The sequence below is a fragment of the Theropithecus gelada genome, chromosome 20, assembly GCF_003255815.1.
Source record: "Theropithecus gelada isolate Dixy chromosome 20, Tgel_1.0, whole genome shotgun sequence".
In the NCBI taxonomy this organism is placed as follows: Eukaryota; Metazoa; Chordata; class Mammalia; order Primates; family Cercopithecidae; genus Theropithecus; species Theropithecus gelada.
In genome coordinates, this window is record NC_037688.1 from 77,335,377 (window position 1) to 77,350,526 (window position 15,150).

At 44.4% G+C, this 15,150-nt stretch overlaps 2 pseudogenes; one reads left to right on the forward strand and one right to left on the reverse strand.

The window, feature by feature from the left end:
- LOC112614342 overlaps window positions 1–15,150 on the reverse strand; it is a 375,669-nt pseudogene that overhangs the window by 316,329 nt on the left and 44,190 nt on the right.
- Window positions 8,555–9,019, forward strand: LOC112614666 (annotated as a pseudogene).

The window sequence follows — 15,150 nt, forward strand, 5'->3', positions numbered from 1 at the left end:
GAACTTAAACAACTCAATAGTAAGAAAACAACTCAAAAAATGAGCTAAAGATCTAAGTAGACATTTCTAAAAGACATACAAATGACCAACAGCTATATGAAAACTGCTTAAAATTACTAATTATCAAGGAATTGTAAATTAAATCCACAATGATATGTTACCTGACACCTATTAGAATGACTATAATAAAAAAGATGAAAGGTAACAAGTGTCAGTGAGAATGCAAGAGAATGCTTACATGCTATCTTGGGAATGTAAATTAGTACAGCCATTATGGGAAATAGTACAGAGATGCCTAAAAAAATTAAGAGTAGAATTGCCATATGATCCAGCAGTCACACATCTGGGTATATATCCAAAGGAGCTGAAGTCAGTCTGTTGAAGAGATACCACACTCCCATGCTCACTGCACAATAGCCAATACACAGCAGCAACCTAAGTGCCCATCAAAAGATGAATGGATAAGGAATATATATATACAATGGAATACCATTCAGCCCTTAAAAAGAAGAAAATCCTGTCATTTGCAACAACATGGATGAACCTGGAGGACATTATGAAAAGCAAACTAAGCCAAGCTCAGAAAGACAAATAACCACATGATCTCAAATATATGTGGAATCTAAAAGAGTTGGCCAGGCATGGTGGCTCATGCCTGTAATCCCAGCACATTGGGAGGCTGAGGCGGGCAGATCACGAGGTCAGGAGTTCAAGACCAGCCTGACTAACATGATGAAACCCCATGTCTACTAAAAATACAAAAATTAGCTGGGTGTGGTGGCGCATGCCAGTAATCCCAGCTACTCAGGAGGCTGAGACAGAAGAATCACTTGAACCCAGGAGGCAGAGGTTGCAGTGAGCCAAGATTGCACCACTGCACTCCAGTCTGGGTGACACAGCGAGACTCCATCTCAAAAAATAAAAATAAAAAAATAACTGAGAGAAGTTAAAAAAAAAAAAAATGAATGAATGAATGGTGGTTGGCAGGAGCAGCGGGAGGGAAAAAGAGGTTGGTCAAATAATACAAAATGTCAGAAAGGAGAAATATGTTCAAGAGTTCTATTGTAAAAACAACTTTTTAATTAAAAAATAAATTCCTCTATTGAACTGTGAGCTCAGTGAGAACCAAGGATTTGTCTCATTGACTTTTTCAGATCCCTGGAACCAAGCACAGTATCTGACCCAGAGCATTCACACTCTTTTCAATTAAAAAGATTCAACGGGTTCTGGGGATGTCAACATCTCCCAAGTGGGAAATTTGAAGGCAGTGAGGATGCAGACTTACAGGACAGAATGGGAAGCTGTCTCCTGCTGTTCTAGCAAAGAATCCTAAATGAGGAAGAGACCAAGTCATGAGAGGCCACCAGAAACATAGTCCCTCAAAGATGCATCTAACACAGATGGAGATGCTGCTTTTTATAAAATGCTACACCCAATCTGAATGTCCAGCTAGCTTAGTGCATGCTTCAGACAAGTCAGATTGGAAAAAAGATTCAGGGCTCAAGATTAGATCTCCAAGACTGGATGAAGAGGACATCCGTGAGAATAACACAGGAGAAGCTCACGGGGAATCCAGGGGCAATGGAGGGAGATGCCTTTCACAGGCAGGAGACCAATGACCAGTGTTGACCTAATGATATTAACAATGGTAGTAATAATAAAGAACAGAGAAGTTAATATTTATGAGGTCCTTACTCTCTGATAAGTGGTATTCATGCATCCTTTCATTTAATATGCACTACAGTCCTGGAGGTAAGAAGCATAATTATCCCCATTCTATGTAGAGAAAACTATGGCAACCAGATGCCTCCCACCCTGGTACTGATACCCTTGTATAACCCCCTCCCTGTGAACGTGGGTGGGACCTAGGACTTTCTTATACCCAAGAGAATATGCCAGAGGTGATAGGATCTAGTGATTATGTTAGATAGGATGTTGTCTTGCTAAGAGGCTATCTGTCTTGCTAGCTTTGAAGATTCGAGCTGCCATGTCATGAGTGGCCAGATGGAGAGGCCCATGTGGCAAGAAGCTGAGAGCAGCAAGAAACTGGGGCCCTAAGTCCAGCAGCCTGCAAGGAACTGAATGCTGCCAACAACCAGATGAGCCTGGAAGCAGATCCATCACCGGTCAAGCCTCCGGATGAGAACCGAGCCCTGGCTGACACTATGGCTGTAGCCCTGCACTGAACCCAGCAAAGTGACGCCTGGATTCCTGACCCACAGAAATCATGCAGTGGTAACTCTGTGCTGTCTCTAGCCACAAAGTTTGCAGTAATATTGTTACACAGCAATAGATAACTAATATAAAAACTGTTTTACATCATGTACATTACTAAGGGAAATGTAGAACTTGGATTTCAGCTCTGATTTCAGAGTTGTGGACTCAGTCTCCCCAGGGAGACCTGTTCTGGGAGACAGTTATGCCAGGCTGTGATGCTGTGATGATTGTTCTCTTCCTACGCAGAAGCTTTCAATATGTACGTCAAGCATGTGACTCCAACTACACATACCAAATGTATTTCTGACAAATGCCAGGACATTGTGAGCTTTCTTGTTTTACTGAGAGCTCCATAAAGGAAGGACCATCTCTGTCATTTTTTTTTTTTTTTAAGAGTCTCACTCTGTCACCCAGGTTGGAGTGCAATGATGCAATCTCAGTTCACTGCAGTCTCTGCCTCCTGGGCTCAAGGAATTCTCCAGCCTCAGCCTCCTGAGTAGCTGGGATCAAAGGTGTGCATCACTACACCTGGCTAATTAAGTATTTTTGGTAAAGATGGGGTTTCGTCATGTTGGCCAGGCAGATCTTGAACTCCTGGCCTCAAGTGATCTGCCTACCTCGGCCTCCCAAAGTGCTGGGATTACAGGCATGAGCTACTGCACCTGGCCTGTCTTTTTTATGCTATGTCCACATGCAACAGCCTAGTGGTCAGCACACAAAGGGGTCCAAATGCGAAAGGAGAGGGCAAACAAGGGGAAACCTAGGGGTGTTCAGAAATAGTTCCCAGGTTACTGCCTGTTTAAATATGTACAGCCCTGGGCCCCACCCACAAGATTCTGACTTGGCAGGTGAGAGTTGGAGATGGGGAGCTACTTGGTTAAGAAGGATCCCAGTGCATTTTGAGGCAGCTGGTCGTTAGACTGTATTGAAAAAATTACCTCCCAAAGACGTGAAGGGAAACAGAAAGGCACAGGCATGCTAGAGGCTAGAAAAGAACACAAGTAAAACATGAACAAGTTCATTCCAAAAGAAGATTCTCAACCACAGCTGCACGTCAGAATCAGCTGAGGAGATCTGAAAACCCCAGTGCCCAGGCTCTGCATCCCAGATCAATTATTACAGAATTTCTGAGGGATGAAACATGGGCATCAGTATTTTTTGTTTTTGTTTTGTTTTTTGTTTTTGAGACGGAATCTTGTTCTGTCACCCAGGCTGGAGTGCAGTGGTGCAATCTCAGCTCAGCAACCTCTGCCTCGCAAGTTCAAGCCATTTTCCTGCCTCAGCCTCCCAAGTAGCTGGGATTACAGGAGTGCACCACCACGCCTGGCTAATTTTTGTATTTTTAATAGACACAGGTTTTCACCATGTTGGCCAGGCAGGTCTCGAACTCCTGGCCTCAAGTGATCCGCCCACTTTGGCCTCCCAAAGTGCTGAGATTACAGGCATGAACCATTGCTCCTGGCAGTATTTGTTTAATGAGGCCAAATGCACATAACATACAAGTCCCTGTGTGAAAGCATAGACTTCAGGGTCATTAAATACATTCACAATGTTAAGCAATCATCTCTGTCCAGTTCCAAAACATTTTCATTAACACCTCCCCCGCCCAAAAAAAATAACCCTGTACCTGTCAAGCACTCTCCATCCCTTCCCCTTTCCCCCAGGTCCTGGCAACAACTTACCTGCCTTCTGCCTGTATAGATTTGCCTATTCTGGACATTTCACATAAATGGAATTATATAATATATATAATAACCAAAAGGTGGCAACAACCGAAATGGCCAATTGGTTGAAGAATAAATAAACAAAATGTGCTGTATCCATACAATGGAAGTATTGGTGCATACTACAACGTGGATGGACCTTGAAAACATCATGCTAAGTGAGAGAGAGCCTTGGTACTATCTAATCTCCCCAGGAGATTCCAAGCTGCAGCCAAGATTGAGACCCACTGACAAGCAATGGTTATGGTTGGGTGCAGATGAAATAAGGCAGCCAGGGGCAGGAGGGACGTCTCATTGAAGATGACTATTTGTGGATGCCCAGCAGGGGTGGGGACGAGCTGTGGTAACAGCAACTCCAATCTCAATACAGCGTGACTGATTTTATCTTCAGCCAGCTGATACGCTTCATGGGGTTTGGACACAGGACACCTCTGCCTCCCAGGTTCAAGCGGTAAGTCCTGCCTCAGCCTCCCAAGTAGCTGGGATTACAGGCATGCACCACCACACCTGGCTAATGTCTGTATTTTTAGTAGAAACTGGGTCTTGTCATGTTGCCCAGGGTCTCGAACTCCTGGCCTCAAATGATCCACCCACCTCAGCCTCCCAAAGTACGGGGATTACAGGCATGAGCCATAGCGCCCAGTCTCCAAATTCTATATGAAGTTTGACTTTCCACCTCCAGAAAATCCAAAGCTTTGCCCAAGTCACAGCAAGACACCCCAGAGTTACTTTGAGAGAAATATGCTTTTAAAAACAACTCCAGGCCAGGCGCAGTGGCTCACGCCTGTAATACCAACACTTTGGGAGGCCGAGGCAAGCAGATCACGAGGTCAGGAGATCAAGACCATCCTGGCCAACATGGTGAAACCCCGTCTCTACTAAAAACACAAAAATTAGCTGGGCATGGTGGGTGTGCGCCTGTAAACCCAGCTACTTGGGAGGCTGAGGCAGGAGAATTGCTTGAACCAGGGAGTCAGAGGTTACAGTGAGCCGAGATCGCGCCACTGCACTCCAGCCTGGGCAACAGAGAGAGATTCCGTCTCAAAAAAAACAAACCTCTAACATGAACAGCAAATGAGAAGCACTCACTGACTTCCCTCCACCAATCAGGGGGAGCGGTGGTGATGGTGCATGAGCGTCTATTTGCACTGAGTCTTAATGGAAAACAAGGTTGTGTCACTCAAAGGAAAAACACATCACAGTCCAGGCTGGAGCTGTGGATTAATAATATGGCTGAGTGTTGGTACAGGCTTTCCACAGCAAGATTAAAACTGAGAAAATCAGCAGTGAAGCCCCCAGACACATTTCTGGCAAACGATTTGGGGGAAAAACAACAGAGGCCCTCCTCAACTTTTCCTTCGCTGCACAAAGTGGGTTTGGCTGGAAATGCCAAATGTGCTTGTTGCTGGGATCTTTCAAAGCAAGCAAGCTGGGAGTCCACCTCCTGCAGCCACAGGCCAGAAATGGGTTGAGACCAAACTATTATAGTAACACTGGTACACATCTAAATAGATTTAACTCCCTCACAGCAATCCAGATTAATTTAATATGCTTTCTTAATGGCAGTCCGCATTTCTCATTAAAGCAAATGAACGTCCATCGCTCTGTGATAAATCAGGGCAAAAAAAAATTCTTATTTTTTTTTGAGAAGGAGGAGTTCTTGGCTGTTTTTAAAAAAAAAAAAAAAAGCACTACAAATGGCCTTTCAAAGTCTAGACATCTTCATCTTAAACACAAACATTCCTCTTCACAAAGGGACCTCAAGTAACCTGCAGTACGTTTTTCTTCTCATTCTTTCTTACCATCCCTCCAGCCCACCCAGCCCACATTCAGTGACCAGGTCATGTGGGTTTTACCTCCTCAATCTTTCTCAAATCCATTCACTGCTCAGCCACTCTCCTGACACCACCATAAACCAAGCCACCACCACCTCCAGCTGTTTGACGGCAAACGCCTCCTGACTGGCCTCCCTGTTCTACCCTGGCCCTGTGACAATCCACACTCCTTACAGGGACCAAAGCAATCACTTCAGAAGGTGCCTCCAAACAGATCACTCACTTTCAATGGCTCGCATGGCTCTATGGGTTCAAAACGAAAAAGCTCACCTTTACTGGGCACACACTATCTCAGTCCATCCCTTCATCAGCCCTTTATTTCACCAGCGGGGAAGCTGGTACACGGAGTAGCTATGAGGGATGCCCAAGGCGGGACCACTCGTGAAAAGCTCCAACATCCTAATGTGACACCCTGCATGACCTAGCCCTTCTCTTTCTCCAGCCTCATTTCCTGATTCTCTCGCTTGCCCTGCAGGCTCCAGTCACACAAACCTCTTGAAAGTCCCTTAAATCTGGCTGGGCGCACGGCCTCAAGCCTGTAATCCCAGCACTTTGGGAGCCCAAGGCAGGTGGATCACCTGGAGGTCAGGAGTTCGAGACCAGCCTGGCCAACATGGTGAAACCCCGTCTCTACTAAATACCCAAAAATAAGCCAGGCATGGTGGTGGGCACCTGTAATCCCAGTTTCTCAGGAGGCTGAGGCAGGAAAATCGCTTGAACCCAGGAGGCAGAGGTTGCAGGGAGCTGAGATCGCACCACTCCACTCCAGCCTGGGTGTCAAGAGCAAAACTCCATCTTGAAAAAAAAAAAAAGAAAGCAAGAAAATCCCTTACATCTACTCTATGCCTTTTAACCTCACGGACTTCGCTACGCTATTCCTCACCCTGAACTGCTATTCCTCATTTCTCCATCTGGTTAACTCGTCCCACCCACCAGGTCTCTCCTTAAGTGTCATCTCTTTAAGGAAGATTTAACCTTTTTAATGTAACTATTAACACATAATTCAGGTACCATATGATTTGCCCACTTAAAGTGAACAAATCAATGGTTTCAGTGCATTCACAGAGCTCAGCAACCACCATCATGATCAATTTTAAAACATTTTCATTACCCCGAAAAGAAACCCTATATCCATTAGCAGGTACCTGCCATTTCCTCCTCCCACTAAGCCCTGGCAGTCTACTTTTTTGGAGATAGAGTCTCTGTCACAGGCTGGAGTTCAGTGGCACAATCTCGGCTCACTACAACCTCCGCCTCCCGGGTTCAAGCACTTCTCCTGCCTCAGCCTCCCAAGTAGCTGGGATTACAGGTGTGTGCCACCATGCCCAGCTAATTTTTGTATTTTTAGTAGACACAGGGTTTCTGTCTTCATAGATTTGCCTGTTCTGGACATTTCATATAAATGGAATCATATAATATGTGAGCTTTTGTGACTGGTTTCTTCCACTTAGTATAATATTCTCATGGTCCATCCATGTTGTAGTACGTGTTAGTACTTCATTCCTTTTGAGGACTGAATAATATTCCATTGCATGGTCAAGCCATGTTCTATTTCTCCACTCATCAGTAGACAAACATTTGTGTTGTTTTCACTTTAGTGCTATTATGAATAATGCTGCTATAAGCATTTGCATACAAGTTTCTGCAAAGACATATATTTTCATTTCTTTCATAAAATGGAGTGGAAGTGCTGGGTCATAGAACTCTGTGTTTAACCTTTTGAAGAAGTGCCAGACTGTGTGAGAAAGCCTTTCCTCACCCTGCGAGACTGAGCTCCCTCTCTCCATTCATACATTCTCTTCTTCACGCCCTTTGCTTCTATTTCCAAGCCATTCACGTTGACCTGGGTCACCCGTGACTTAATGCTCGTAACTCCTCTAGACCCTCAGGGTCCACACTAAATATGATAAAAGATGATGCAAGCCACATATTTACTTTTGCATTTTATAGTAACCACATTTTAAAAAGTAAAACAAAAGAAGTGAAGGTAATTGGAATAATATCACAGATTTAAACAAATCTATCCCAAATACCAGGTCTAAATGTATAAAATATTCTTAACATTAACAAAATACTTTGCATTCTTTTTATATTAAGTCTTCACCATCTAATGTGTACTTGACGCTTCCTGCACATCTCAGTTTGTGTTCATATTTCAAATGCTCAGTTGCCATATGTGGCCAATGCTGCCTTACTAGACAGTACAGGGCTAAACTGTCCACTCCCTGAGGGCAGGAACCATGCCTGCTTTTGCCGATTACTTTACTCTCAGCGCCAGTACAGTGTCTAGGATGCAAGAGGCATCCTGCGAATATTTGCTGAACCTAAATAAATGAATTCGCCCAAACCTCCACTTCTCCAAAAATAGTTTCAAAAATTCAGTGTTCAGCTGGGCACACTGATTCACACCCATAATCCCAGCACTTTAGGAGGCCAGGGCAGGACGATAGCTTGAAGCCAGGAGTTCAAGACCAGCCTGAGCAACATAAAGAGATCCTGTCTCTACCAAAAAAAAAAAATTATTAAATTAGCTGGGTGTGGGGGCACACATCTGCATTCCTACCTACGGGAAGGCTGAGATGGGAGGATCACTGAGTCCAGGAGTTCAAGGTTCCAGGGAACTATGATAGCACCACCCGACGCCAGCCTGCGTGACACAGTGAGACCCTGTCTCAAAAAAAAATCAGCATTCACATATATTCACCTATTTTTTCAGCAATTTAAATCTGTTAAGAAAAAGAAACAAGGAACAGAGTGACCAACAGCCTGCAGAGCAACATGTCCAAGATTTATTGTGACTACTGCAATACAGACCCCACCCATGACTCTCCATCTGTGAGACAGGCACATCGCAGTGGCAGGAAACACAAAGAGAATGTGAAACGCTGCTATCAGAAATGGATGGAAGAGCAGGCTCAGAGCCTGACGGACAAAACAACGGCTGCACTGCAACAAGGATACCTCCTCCTCCATTCTCTGCTCCTCCTCCTGCAGCGGCGAAGATACCACCTTCCCCCCAGTCTTCCAGGTCCTCCTAGCCCCGGTGTGGTGGCACCACCCCACATGGAAGGTCCTCCCGTGAAGGCAAGGATGGGCCCTCCTCCTCCTGGGATGATGCCAGTGGGATCTGCTCCTGGAATGAGGCCCCCCATGGGAAGCCACATACCCATGATGCCTGGGCCCCCAATGATGAGACCTCCTGCCTGTCCCATGATGGTGCCCACTCGGCCGGGAATGGCTTGACCAGTCAGATAAGGATAGAGAGGAGGCCTCACTATATCAGCTTTGTTTTTTTTTCGTTGTTGTTATTGTTTGGGTTTTCTTTTTTGTTTGTTTGTTTCTTTGGCTTTTTTTTTTTTTTTTTTTTTGAGACGGAGTCTTCGTCTGTCACCAGGCTCAAGTATAGTGGCGTGATCCCGGCTCACTGCAACCTCTGCCTCCCTGGTTCAAGCGATTCTCCTGTGTCAGCCTCCTGAATAGCTGGGACTACAGGCACGCATCACCGCACCCAACTAATTGTTTGTATTTTAGCAGACACGGGGTTTCACCATGTTGGCCATAATGGTCTCAATCTCCTGACCTTGTGACCCGCTTGCCTTGGCCTCCCAAAGTGCTGGGATTACAGGCGTGAGCCACCACGCCCGGCCTATGTGAGTTTTATATTACCTGTGCCCTTTCACCAGGAGATCATGCTGCTGTGATGCTGGGTTTTCTTAACAGCATAAGGAAGACTTGCCCCCTTGCCCTATCAAAGACAATCGTTTTGGAGGGGAGAAGTGGGACAAACAAAGATGCAGTTTTCATTTGTATTGGGAAATGTGAAAATAAAATTGTCAACTCTTTTAGTTAAAAAGAAAAGAAAAGGAAACAAGATGTGGGGCTGCCATATGCAACACCGTGGATTACAAAGATCTTCTATCTGGAGGCAAATATTATCTTTGCTGAAGCCAGACCAACCTAACACAAAGACCTTTTGTTTTCTTAATGTGCCTGTGTTTTATTTTACAATGCGTAATTCCCTTTAGAAGGGCAGAGTACCTGTCTGGGGAAGACTATTTAATTTCCTGCATTTATTTAGAATGTTGGCTAATGTGATTATGAAGGGAAACAGCTCTAACAAGTGAGTGCCCCCTATATAGACACAGCTCATGAGTTCACGGGGCAAAGGAATTTAACAGCAGCCCCCTAATAGCCGGCCTTCTTTGTGATATGGAAATAATCGTCAGCATGTAAAAGACTATATATATTCAACAATTCTGACTCCCTGCAAAATTCATATCTACGATTGATTTGCTTCCTGGGCTCCTAAAAACAACTTTGTCAAAACTGTTCAGAAATAAAATCAGCCAATCACTGCCCCTTGGGGACGCAGGACAAAGCAAGTCAGCCATGGCCAATGTGGAGTCGGCCATACACAATTACATGCAGACCTGTGGGACATCAAGTGCCTGCTATGGTCCCTCCCCAGTCAGACCCCCATTGCCTGGGCGGCAGCCAGAAGCATTCAGGCACAAGTGCATTCAACAAATACTTATTTAATTGTATTTGTGGTTAGAGGGCTGTGGTTGGTTAAGGTACATTAATGGATCCATGTCCTCCCTGTATCCAAGACTCGGCCATTTGTCTCTGCACTTCCCTCCACTGAAGAACTGCAGTATATTTCTCCAGCCCCTAAGGTTGGGTTTACTCATGTGTCTAGCTTTGGCCAATGGAGTATTAATTTGCAGGACCAAAAACTTGGAAAGTGTGCATTTACTCACTCCTGCTATCACCATGAGAACAAGCCCAGGCCAGCCTGCTGCTTCCAGCAGAAGATAAGAGACACCAAGAGCAAAGTAGAGCTTCCCAGTCATGCTCATGCTAGATTAAGCAATCCTCAGCTGACCCACAGATCCATGAAAATAAATGATTGTTGTATTAAGCCACTGAGATTTGGAGTGACTTGTTATGTTGCATTTTGTGACAGCAACTGATACAAGGGTCGCCGTCCTTTATCTCTGTAGATTTTAACCAATATTTAATAGCTAGATGGAGATCTTCTAGTTGCCTTTATTTATAATGGATAAGACTATAGAGCTAGTTTGGCCTGACACTATCAGTTACCTCCTCAGAAATACTTTCTTCTCCAACCCACCCCAACCAACTGTTTTTTGGTTTGTTTTGTTTTGTTTTGTTTTTGTTTTTGTTTTTGCAACAGGGTCTCACTCTTTGCCTAGGCTACAGTACAAGTGGCACAGTCAGAGCTCACTGTAACCTAAAATCCTGGGCTCAAGCGATCTTCCCCTTCACCCTCCTACGTAGCTAGGACTATAGACATGTGCCACCATGCCTGGCTAATTTTTTTATTCTTTGCAGAGACAGGGTATAACTATATTGCCCAAGCTGGTTTCAAATTCCTGGCCTCAAGCAGTCCTCCTGCCTCACCTTCCCAAAATGCTAGGATTCTAGGCATGAGCCACCACACCCAGCCTCTTCTTCCTTTTAAATAGAAACCCTATTTTATTCTCATAGTGGGTTGCTTTCTTTTTTTAGAAAATGTTGGCCCAGCCCCACGGAATAAATTGTGACTGGTCTAAACAGGGTTGGCAAACTATAGACCAAGGGCCAAATCTGGCCCTCTGGCTATTTGTATAAATTAAGTTTTATTGGAATAAAACCAGGTCCATTCATTTATGCATTGTCTACGTATGCTTTTATGCTACAACAGCACCACTGGGTCACTGCAAAAGAGGTCATCTAGACCAAAAGCCTAAAATATTACCATTTACCTCTTTACAGAAAAAGTTTGCCATTCCCTAGTCCAAGGTTTAGATTCTGAGCTTATCATTTTAGCGTAACCCCCCTTACTAGTGATTGGTTCAAAACAAGTCTGTGATTTCATTCTTACTGTTCTACTGAGGGAATTGCCCCTTCTTCTCATGCAAACCTGATGAGCGTAAGTTGTATTAATAGGATATATGGTCAGGTTTTCTGAAAAATACTTTTTATCTAGAAATGCATAGGAATATGCTGGTGCCTGAATGTACCATCTGGGGGCCTGGAGATTGATTCGCCCTGTCTCCAGAGCTAGTGCTCACACTCACTACTGAGAGGCTCGAGGAAATGCCTGCTCACCCACCACCAATATCCGCACACATCGCCTGGAGAACTAGACATCAGCCTGCCACACACACCACCCAGGAGCCCAATGGCGCACCTGCTCACCTGGCCCAGTGCGGCCACTGCCAGAAACCAAAGAAGCCACCTGGAGGACCAGAGATTGGCCCACGCAGACAGGCTATCATCAGTGCCCACATATGCTGCACATGGTCCCTAGTGTTGACACACCTGGTCCACCACCACCACCACTGATGCCAAAGGACAAGACTTTCTAGCATCCCCATCCTCAGCAAAGCCTCACCACAGCCTCCAATAACAACTGCAGTCTGGCCGGGTGCGGTGGCTCACACCTGTAATCCCAGCACTTTGGGAGGCCAAGGCGGGCAGATTACGAGGTCAGGAGTTCAAGACCAGCCTGGCCAACATGGTGAAACCCCATCTCTACTAAAAATACAAAAATTAGCCGGGCGTGGTGGCGCATGCCTGTAGTCCCAGCTACTCAGGAGCCTGAGGCAGGAGAATTGCTTGAACCTGGGAGGCAGAGATTGCAGTGAGCTCAGATTGCGTCACTGCACTCCAGCCTGGTGACAGAGAGACACTCCATCTCAACAACCACAACAAAAAAAAAATGCAGTCTAAGCCACTGAAAAACTCACAGACACCACTCATGCCAATTACAGCTGAAGAAATCATATGCAGACTATACTACTGTACCCACCCAGAATGAAAGCCAAAGTATGATACCTAATGAACATTGTAGATACAGCTATAAGAAAAGGTCTTTCCCCTGTAAAAGTCAATCCATAGAATTGGAAGAAGTGACTGTTATGTCAGAGGCACACATAGTCACATAAGGACACAAGAAATCTGAAAAAGAAAACATAACACCTCCAAACAAGCACAATAATTCTCCAGCAACATATTCCAATGAAAAGAAAATCTATGAAATGCCTGAAAAAAATTCAGAATAATGATATTAAAGAAACTCAGGGAGATATAAGAGAACACAGATAATGAATACAAAAAAATCAGGAAAACAATTTATGATCTGAATGAGAAATTCAACAGAGATAGACAGCATAACAAAGAACCAAACACAAATCCTGTAAGAGAAGAAATCATTAAAAGAAATACAAAAGATAATTGACAGCTTTAACAACAGACTAGATCAAGCAAAACAAAGAATTTCTGAACTTGAAGACTAGTCTTTTAAAATAATCCAGTCAGACAAAAAGAAAGAAAAAAGAATAAAGCAAGGCTACGTAACATATGGGACACATGTGTGACCAAATACTGAAATTCTGAGAGTTCTGGATGGAGATGAGATGGGGAAAGGCATAGAAAACCTACTTAATAAAATAATAACTGAAAACTTTCTAAGTCTTGCAAATGATATAGATCCAAATACAGGAAGCTCAAAGATTCCCAAATAAATACAATCCAAAAAGGTCTTCTCCAAGGCACATTATGGTAAAACTGTCAAAAGACAAGGAGAAAATTGTAAAAACAGCAAGACAAAAGCATCAACTCACTCATAAGAGAATCTCCATCAGGCTAACGGGGGATTTCTCAGCAGAAACTTCATACGCTAAGAGAAAAGGGGATATACACTACAAGTTAAAAAAAAAAAAAAAAAGTTGTAAGCCAAAAATACTATACCCAGCAAAGCTATCCTTCAAAAATGAAGGAGCCTGGTACAGTGGCTCATGTCTGCAATTCCAGAGATTCAGAAGGCTGAGGCAGGAGGATCATTTGAGCCCAGCAGTTCAAGGCTGCAATGAACTATGATCATGCCACTGTACTCCAGCCTGGGTGACAGAGTGAGACTCCAATGCTTAAAAAAAAAAAAAAGAAAAGAAAAAATATTTCCCAGAGAAGCAAAACACTGTTTGTTTGTGTCTTGTTTGTTGTGGTCCTACGAGAAATGCTTAAGGGAGTCATATGTTGGGAAGCAAAAGAACAATACCTACCATCGTGAAAATACATGAAAGTATAAAACTCACTGGTAGAGCAGACACACAAAGGAGAAAGGATTCAAACATCACCACTAAAGAAAACTACCAAACTGCAACAATAAATAATGAGAAAAAAGCAACAAAGGTGTATTAGTCTGTTTCCATGCTGCTGATAAAGACATATCTGAGACTGGGCAATTTACAAAGGAAAGAGGTTTAATGGACTTACAGTTCCACATGGCTGGGGAAGCCTCACAATCATGGTGGAAGGCAAGAAGAAGCAAGTCACATCTCACACGGATGGCAGCAGGCAAAGAGGGAGCTTCTGCAGGGAAACTACCCTTTTTAAAACCATCAGATCTTGTGAGATTTATTCGCTCTCATGAGAACAGCATGGGAAAGACCTGCCCCCATGACTCAATTACTTCCTACCAGGTCCCTCCCACAACATGTGGGAATTCAAGATGAGATTTGGGTGGGGACACAGCCAAATCATATCATTCTGCCCCTGGCCCCTCCCAAATCTCATGTCCTCACATTTCAAAACCAATCATGCCTTCCCAACAGTCCCCCAAAGTCTTAACTAAGTTCAGCATTAACTCAAAAGTCCACAGTCCAAAGTCTCATGTGAGACAAGGCAAGTCTCTTTTGCCTATGAGCATGTAAAATCAAAAGCAAGTTAGTTACTTCCTAGATACAAAGGGGGTATAGGCATTGGGTAAATACAGTCATTCCAAATGGGAGAAAATGGCCAAAACAAAGGGGCTACAAGCCCCATGCAAGTCCAAAATCCAGTGGGGCAGTCAAATCTCAAAGCTCCAAAATGATCTCCTTTGACTCCATGTCTCACATCCAGGTCATGCTGATGCAAGAGGTGGGTTCCCATGGCCTTGGGAGAAAAACGGCCACAGCTCCACTCCTGTGGCTTTGTAGGGTATAACTCTCCCACCCACCTGGCTTCTTTCATGGGCTGGCATTGAGTATCTGCAGCTTTTCCAGGCACACAGTGCAAGCTATCGGTAAATCCACCATTCGGGGGTCTGGAGGATGGTGGCCCTCTTCTCATAGCTCCACTAGGTGGTGCCCCAGTAGGGATTCTATGTAGGGGCTCTGACCCCACATTTCCCTTCCACACTGCTCTAGCAGAGGTTCTCCATGAGTGCTCTGCCCCTGTAGCAAACTCCTGCCTGGACATCTAGGCATTTCCATACATCTTCTGAAATCTAGGCAGAGGTTCCCAAACCTCAATTTTTGACTTCTGTGCACCCATAGGCTCAACATATCACAGCAGAACCAAATGAAATAGAGGCAAAAAAGAAA